Source organism: Xenopus laevis, chromosome 8L (genome assembly GCF_017654675.1).
Source record: "Xenopus laevis strain J_2021 chromosome 8L, Xenopus_laevis_v10.1, whole genome shotgun sequence".
Lineage (NCBI taxonomy): Eukaryota > Metazoa > Chordata > Amphibia > Anura > Pipidae > Xenopus > Xenopus laevis.
The window spans coordinates 65,966,777-65,976,347 of NC_054385.1; positions in this window are offsets into that span (position 1 = coordinate 65,966,777).

The following is a 9,571-nucleotide window of genomic DNA, read 5'->3' on the forward strand; positions in this document are numbered from 1 at the left end:
AAATAAATAATTCTCAATTGTATACTGAATTGTTCTCTATGCAGTAATAGTTTGTAGTAGTAATTTATACTTGATTATTAATTAAGCATGATTATGAGAGTGATAGTAGTTTCACAGCTCATAAACTGCACTCATAAACCCCATCTGGCTTGGTTGGTACCTCTCAGTAATAATGTATCTACCTAGCAACTGAAAACATGAGAACTATAAATTCTGAAAAAAACAACAGTACATGTATATCCTAATAAGTAACCTATGAAAGAACCTTATCAGATAGGCTTAAATGTATCAGTAAATAATTCCCTTTTACATCTTTTACCTTGAGCTGCCAATTTGCGGTCTACTCTATACTCAATCACTCTATACTCAATCACCCTAAAGGAAAATGCATTTAACATAAAAAACACGTGAGAGTAAAGGAAACAGCTCTGTTTATTCATTCATTGGCTGATGTAACCTAGCATAACCTCGTACAAGCCAGGGTTGGTGGACTTTAGTACTTAAAATTTGTGGCCCATTTCCTAACAATCCAATTTCAATTTATTTCCACAAATCCCTAAAAAATTGTGGTTTTCCCATTTTCTAAAAAAGCTTTAAAACTTGAGATGTATTAAATGTAAAAACCTCTAATGCAAAACTTTGTCAGGTAAATGTAGTCGAGGTCCTATAGAAGTCAAATGGAGCTACGCTGATCCTATTGGATTGTTTTAAATCAATTCGGACTTTTAGAGATTTTTGGATTTCCTTGTCACTAGGAATTGTCAGAAATTCAAATTATTTTAACGCATTATTTTCCATTTGTTCTTTTTGATTCTGATCTTTTAATAAATGTCATGACATTTGTAGTTTTAGAGTTTGAGAGTTTAGTTGTGGTTTCAAAAACCACTACAATCTGACCTTTGAAAAATAGGCCTCTAGGGGCAGATTTATCAAAACTCACCCACATTTTAATCATTCCTATTGAAGTTTTAGAAGCATACTTATCAATTGGTAAAAGTTAGAACTCACCATTTGATAAATACACTTCCAAAAATCCCACAGGAGTGAATATAACATGGGTGAGTTTTTATTTATTATAAACTCACATTTTTATAAATCTGCCCCTTAGTGTTTTAGTATGGGATTATCCAATGGCACATAATGTAGAGAAATATATCTTTCATGCAAATACAGTATCTTTATGTTTAAATATGGGCTGTTTTATGACATATAAATAAATATGGGTTATTTTATGACATATATTTTTATAGAGTTCAGCGACATTAAGGGGTTTAGTTTTGCTTTAACATTTTATTTAGCTCTCACCACAGCATTCTCCTATTCTAACAACAAATGTCCTTGTTGCTTTTCTTACACAAATTGTGCTGCAAGGACATTTTTCCTTTATGTTTTTACATATGATTTTCCATTACAGGTTTTATATAATCATAACATGCGCTTAAAGCCTTGTACATTATGACATTTTAACCCTCTGTTTCAGGTTTTATCAGTGTTCAAACATCTTTAGCTAGCTATTGTTTTGACTGCTTCAATAAACATTCTTTGTGAACTCCCAGGCTTTTCCATCTGTGCTCTAGTTAAATAAAACAGTAAAGTTGACTGTGTAGTTATAATTCATGCTTTTGTTTTGCACTAATGCTCCTTTTGTTTATCTTGTTGAAGTGGCGACTTAAAATGATTTAAGCTTATCTCCTTCCTAGACACATCATTCAGATGCAATACACACACCCACACAGTTCAATTTCTGTGCGGATAAGTTTGTCCTGTTGTACTCTTTCATCATTATTGGAGCATTTTCCAATAATTCTTTAACCATGCCATGGTTAAGATCCTTTATTTAGAGAGCATACATTTGAATGAAGGTTTTAACACTTCATTAAATCTCACATGGGCCATTACCGTGGAAAAAATGGTGTGTTAGGTTTCACATTTATATCAGTCCCTGACCCAGGCGAGCTACATAGATTCATTCACATCAGAAGGCACTTAACACTCGTATTTTTTTTAGATAGAGGTACGAAACTGTAGCAACTAATGCAGTTCTCAAAGAAGGGGTGTGTGGGAACCTGGGGGAAGCATTCATGCAAGGAGGGCACAGGAGGATCAAGTTTTGCCTGGATTAAATTATGCCCATGTGTCACATAGAAAATGCAAAAGTGAAATGCTACTAAATATCTATGACTCTTTGCAGTTCTGTATAGTAATCAGCAGCAAGCCAGAAAACAGAAGTAATGCTGAGTATATACAGTTCATATTATAAAAGAGAGATGAGTGCATAAAAGTAAAATTACTTTATACACAAATACTTGATGTTAGCCGGGATAAGATCATGTCAGCCACAATTATAGGCAACAGATATTAAAAACAGTTAAAACAATTGACAGGCACTTTCTTTTTTTTTTTTTTGTTAATCACAGACATAATACCAAAGGCTATTGTGATACTAAACTCTATAGTTAGTATAATTATGGGTATATATAATTTATGTGAGGGTATAGAGGTGTGTGTATATCGATGCAAGGTTTCATTTGGAGGGGTTGAACTTGATGGTCTTTGTCTTTTTTTCATCCCGATTTAACTATGTAACTATACTGGATATGGTACACATATAGTATAATACAGTATAATCAATAATCAATGTATTTTCCCTTTTCTAGGGGAATTGAGTTGTGTTTGTGTTTTTTTTGAATAGAGAAAGAAAGGTGTAAGAGCCAAAACAATACTGCATTAAATTTGCCTTTTTTTTTTTACTAAGAACAGAACTGAGTGTATATTTCCTGTGATACACAAACATCTGTTGTTATGTGGGGTGCACACAGATGCAAATACACGAGTTCACCTCCAGAAAGTTTTCCAAGCCAAAACACTTAAGAATTCAGCACTCTAATAAGGGCCCCCTACACAATGTATTAGAAATTAACCAAATCCATAATTTTTGGATTCCAAATACCAAGTTCTCCACAAAAAAATATATCTGAATACTGAAGCAAATCAAAACCCTAATTTGCTATTAAAATTTGAGGAAAATAGAAACATGACATATTTTTTCAACAAAATATTAAAATCCAATCACCCAGATCTTTAAAGGGATACTGTCATGGGAAAAAAAAAATTCTAAATGAATCAGTTAATAGTGCTGCTCCAGCAGAATTCTGCACTGAAATCCATTTCTCAAAAGAGCAAACAGATTTTTTTATATTCCATTTTGAAATCTGACACGGGGCTAGACATTTTGTCAATTTCCCAGCTGCCCCAAGACATGTGACTTGTGCTCTGATAAACTTCAATCACTCTTTACTCCTGTACTGCAAGTTGGAGTGATATCACCCCCCTCCCTTTTTCCACCCAGCAGCCAAACAAAAGAACAATGGGAAGGTAACCAGATAGCAGCTCCCTAACACAAGATAACAGCTGCCTGGTAGATCTAAGAACAGCACTTAATAGTAAAAACCCATGTCCCACTGAGATACATTCAGTTACATTGAGAAGGAAAAACAGCAGTCTGCCAGAAAGCATTTCTCTCCTAAAGTGCAGGCACAAGTCACATGACTGGGGGCAGCTGGGAAATTGACAAAATGTCTAGCCCCATGTCAGATTTCAAAATTGAATATAAAAAAATCTGTTTACTCTTTTGAGAAATGGATTTCAGTGCAGAATTCTGCTGGAGTAGCACTATTAACTGATGCGTTTTGAAAAAAACATGTTTTCCGATGACAGTATCCCTTTAAAATCACATGACTTTACAGGTTTGTATTCAGTTAATTCTCAGAAAAGAGCTAGGCTCTATGCTCATTATGCACTAGCATTTAGGCATTAGCTTGTACTGTATATGTGTTCAGAAGTACATGTGGCACCAGGTTTGCAGACTATTTAAACAAACATGCACAGTAAATTGTAAAAGCCATAAATTTGATTTGTTTGATTTGTGTCTTTTAAACCCCCATAGCAAACAGTAGAATAGTTACACAGACAAGAAAATGGAAAATATGCTCAAGGACTACACTATTCTTTACTTTTTAATATATTGTATCCATGGCTTCTAAAACAGTTACTAGGTGTTCTATTCGATGTACCTTAATTAATCTGTATCAAAAATGACAAAGTGTTTATACAATCCTAATGTCTCAATTGTACCCTAACCTTTTAGTTTGTAAACCCTATTGTACTCTGTAATCCTTGTCTGTTATCCACCATTTATTTCCTGTTTGCTATAACTGCAGTAAAGCACTGCGTATCTTGACAGCGCTATATAAATAAATGATGATGATGATGATGATGATGGTGTTCTCAACCTTAGACTTAGAGAGTGCATTCACCTTTCTTAACAATCAACTTACCGACATTTAATACATATAACAAAAAGTTGCTGAAGCCCTAGTCCTTTAAATCAAAAAGGAGCTTGTAAAAGAAAGCCAGTATTCATATATTTACCGAATTTTTATTATGATACCGTTTACTTTTATACAAGTGGCCCCAGAGGGGCCAGGCATGCACAGAATCCCCGCCTGCTTCCCAGCCACTAGTAAAGTGACAAGTAGGAGAGTGTCTGGGAAGGGGGTAGCATTTAATGACCACCTATTTAAAGCTATGGATTACTGCATCTGACAAAACTTAGTGCCTTTTATTACATGTGGGGGTGTAAGGGAAATAATACTGATATAGTATGAATAATAGTCAAAACCCCATTTTTACAGTACCTTAAGAAAATTACTATTCAAAATGAATGAGTGTAGATTTCAAGTGTTAAGTCCCCCAAGCACAGAGCTAAAAAATGCTCCAGTGATAAAACACTCAAAATGGCTCCATGTGCCAATGCACTATGGCAGTGCTGTCCAATTGGCGGCCCTTGGGCATAATCCGGTCCCATCCTTGTGTGGCCCCCCACATGAAAGTCTGCCTGCTATGACTGCTTACCTTATGTACGCTTCAAAGGAGAATTCAACCGTAAAGTTAAAAAAAAAACTACCCCCCTACCCTACATAGACCCCCCCCCCCCAGTGTTACCCTGAGCAAATGCCCCTAACGTTTTACTTACCCCTCAGTGCAGATTCAGGCATCTGGGATCAAACCATTTGGTTTTTGGTGTGCCAAAAAAGTCGGTGTAGTTAAAAAAACAGGGAGCGGTCAACTCTGGCTTTAATTTTCTGCCCTTAGTACCATAGAAGTTGGATAGCACTGCCTTAAGGTATTTGAACCAACTTTGTCTTCTGCAACTGTCATTGATCCTGAGAGTATATTTACAACGCCTTCAATATATCAAAGAAGGACCCATTTGCCAGAAAAAAACAGAAAAGTTTTGACAACATAAAGAACTTTAACCAAAGTAAAAGCTTTACCAAAACTAAAGTACTTTACACAGCTATAACATGCTGTATTCACACAAAAGTAAACATTTTTATGATGATGACAGTACCACTAATTAAGCAATGTGGAACAGGCAACGAGCCAGCTACATGTACAGTAGTATCTCTATGGCCTTTTGTTTATTGCGTTTACTCTGGCACAACAAGTAGTATAGCAGCTTCAATGTCTATAAATACAATAATGAAGAAATATTTATTTTCAGAATAATCTATTAGTTCTAGTAAATACTTTTGTGCCCTTAAACTAATAGTATACACCCAGCTACAGATAGTCGTGTTGAAGTGTAAACAAATGCATCCATCTTTATATAAATGTATCTAGCTTTAAAGTGATACTGACACTAAAAAACTATTCTTCACAATATTAATGTACATGTACATGTAAAAGCTGCCTATGGGTCATGTTGATTGTTTCTTTCCAATAGATTTGCTTTTGTAATTAATTGTTACTTGAAGTTCCTAAACATGTTTTTCCAACCTGACTGTCCCTTCTCAGCCTATTAGTTATAGATTCTAATGCTTAACAGACTACTGCTGCACAAATATGGCAGCCCCCTTATTCAGGAACATGGGGGTAAGATAGGCAATGTAAAAGCATTATAAATTATAAATAGCATTCATAGACAATGTTATGATAGATGTAAGAAAAGATTGCATTTCTGGTGTCTGTATCTCTTTAACTATAAACTATACCATAACGCTCAACTGCTAAAAGCAAAGCAAGGAGGCTGTTATACTGTCTTTGAAAATGTAACTGAATTAAACTGTTACACAATCCACATTGTTATATTTGAATGAGCACACTTCTCACAGTATTTAAAAGAAAACCTGAGTATGATTCCTGGGACCGAATATGGGAGTCCTTGTGCCACTTCCTTATAAACACTTCAATGCTGAAAGCAACATACAGTGCTGGTATATTGTTCCAGCTCATCTATATAAAATAAATCAGTTACATTAAGACAGCATTTGTGTGGAGAATTGATACAGTGCTGCACATATGGTGACATTGCTTCTAAATGGATTTCAGCCTGGGGTTAACATGATAATCCACTCAGTTACAAATATCAGTCTAAAAAAATGAATCAGATAAATAATGGTTAATTAAAAAAATACCCCTCATTTGAACTTTGATTATGTTTATCTCTTTAAGGGCTAAAGACTATTGCAGAGCACTGGAATAATTTCACACCCAGTCTCTCAATTAAAAAACAAACTAAAAAGGAGAATGGTAAATAAAAAGTTGCTAGATAAATATAACTGGTTTCTAAAAACATGGCAAACATGGTAACATGGTATGCTTATATGTTTCCTATCCACCTCCTTGCTATCTGTCTTAACCTGAGTTACACACAACAAAATTCATTCATAGGTAAAGGCGGCCGCCAGGTACCACCTTCTCCTTACCAAACTAGGATTAATCACAAGTTTATATAAGCAGGGTAACTTTTTTTAATATATTGACCAGTGTACATATACCTATTCAAGTTTACTTTATATAACTAATTACACGCCACAATGTTGGTTGTCTTACAACACTGTTTCACAATGTTCTTCTTTTTCAGGTCCTCCAATTTATTACCATTACTCCGTTGTTTCTTTTATTCTCCTACCCCCACCCCTCCAGACTGGACAACTAAATTACTTTCTTTCTCTATATATTTAAGGTAATATTAGCCCATAACCTGGTTGTATTATGTGCATATCCTGTTAATAAGTCGTTACCAATGACTATTCAATCCAAATTTAAAAAAATAATAATATGAATAACAGGATGCACCCAGGAATGTGATCAAGTGAAGTTGTTTGCAAGCTATGCAATCTACTTGTTCACAAACTCAAGATCTATTCATAGCTTGCAATCTATGTTTTCGGCATCACCAATAGATAGAAACTGAAAAGGTTCTACAGCTCAACAAGAACATGTGACACATCTTCCCTTTAATTACACTTAAATGGTAGACTTGCATATTCATTAGAAGATAGGGTTACATTATCACATTCTATTACAAAGCTTGTACATGCATCAACAGCAATGTAGAGCATCTCCAAACAATGAAGGAGCAGATCTTACTGATGCATCTGGTGCATCCAGCACACCATTCAACGGAGGGAATAAAACAATAAAAAACAAAAATGTGGACGTATGTGGTAGATGTTTCAATAAAGTCTGCTCTATCTATAAACCTCGTGCGACACACACATTGACCACAGGACAATCATCATTATAACCATATTTTCTAAAAGATTGTTAATGCTAAAATACAATTTTGCAGCTATATTAAAGAGTACATTTTAGCATTTATTTATACAAATTGAAAAAAGAATCTGACAGACAAAAAAACTATGTGCTATTTTAACAGGATACACAAGAAATTTGGGGAGCTTACAAAATGCTAAACAGTGTCAAACTGGGTCTTCCAAGACAACCAGAGAACCTGACAAACTGGGCCCACTCTCACAAAAATAGTGGTGAATAATATACATTGTTATATAGGCCCGTGGTGGAAATAAATTGGAGTTGATAGGAATTGTCCTAGGCTGGGGCCCACTGGGAGATCCTCTGGTATGCTAGTAGGCCAGTCTGAGCACACAGTCTCATAACTTTATTTAGCTAAAGCAACAGCAAGATTTACATTTATAACAGTTAAAGTTACAAGTTTGTTTTAATAGTAAAAAAAACCCCAAAAAGTACAGTTATAAATACAAGTTTTTAAAATACTTTTAACATTAACATACAGGCACAAGTTACAGTATGTTAGAGATTCCTTAATACACACTGTCCACAAGGTGTCACTGTAGCAGAGCCAAATACATTAAAAAAATGACAGCCCGGATATCACCAACCTATACAGAAATACACAAATATTATCATGTATTAATACATTTTGTATATCACAAAAAGTGACTGCAGACTGCAATCCACAACGTACCATAGTCATAGTAATATATTTACTTTTATAAACAGTGACCCCAGAAAGACATCATTATTGTGCCATATGCAGAGGGAATACACTGACAGTAACGCATAGAAACCAGAGCAGGGGGACTTTGCCCAAGTGCACACAGAAAGTCAGCAGCAGATCCTGAGTGAATGCTGCATATTTTAATTCAGTGCTTAAGACTAATTATGGGGTAATGCCTAAAAACACATTTAAAAAAATATAGTTGCTTTACCTGATTTTGTAGATATAGCCACAGATATATGAAGAATGATACACTACAGGTTTTAAATGTATTAACAAAAAGATGATGCTTTGACATTCTCTCTAACAGGGCAGAGGTCAATAAATATGTTCATTCTAGGACTATTATATCTCTGAAGGCAAATAAAAATGGCTAAAAACTTTATATAAAGTGGCTAAAGACAAGGATGAACCAATCGGTGTTTCAGTTGTACAAAAGAATAGGACAAACATTCATAAATAACAGCAGCGCTGGCCGTGTTTTAAAAAACATTTTGGCCGCTTTTAACTGAGGCAGCAATGTGAGTAATGGTGTGGGGTAAGGGAAATGGCTTCAGTGCATTAGTATGGAGGCATTAAAAAAAGGCGCAATAGGCATTAACAGTGCAAAACATAACAAAAAAAAAGGTGCAAGGCTTCAAAGGTTATTTAGTGTTATACACAGAAGAGATAAGTTGGAAAAACACAATGAGCCAAAAACTCTCAAAAGTGCTTTGGAAAGAAATAACCAATATTCCAGAGTTTCTGTTCAAAACCACAGATAGAGGAGGTTAGGTTGCTCAAAATGTCTGGCAGCCCCAAACAATGATAACTAATAAGAGTTGTTACTTGGTCCTTGTTCTGGAATCCACATGATAAATTATCCCAATGGCCCCCACCAAGCTTAATGGACAACTGATTCCACCAAACAAGAGCCTATAAATAATAAGGTTCTTGCAGACTGTTAATATGTAATAAATAATGTCAGACTGAGGATGTAATTTTTACCATGGCATGAAAATGTCTCTGGAAAAGGTGGGTTAGAGTAAGTCTTTATCCATGGTTGAGCAAGGAAGCAGATGGCTCAAGTGAAACAAACTAGTGTTCAAACTGCCAACCTCACACACCTAAAAATTGCTAGTGTGAGTAACATTTTAGCAACATGGCAGATAACTGAAGAGAATCTTAAGGGGTTATTTACTAAACCTCAAATTTATCTGGCCGTGTTTTTTGGGGCAAAAACTTGAATTTTTCATGGAAAAA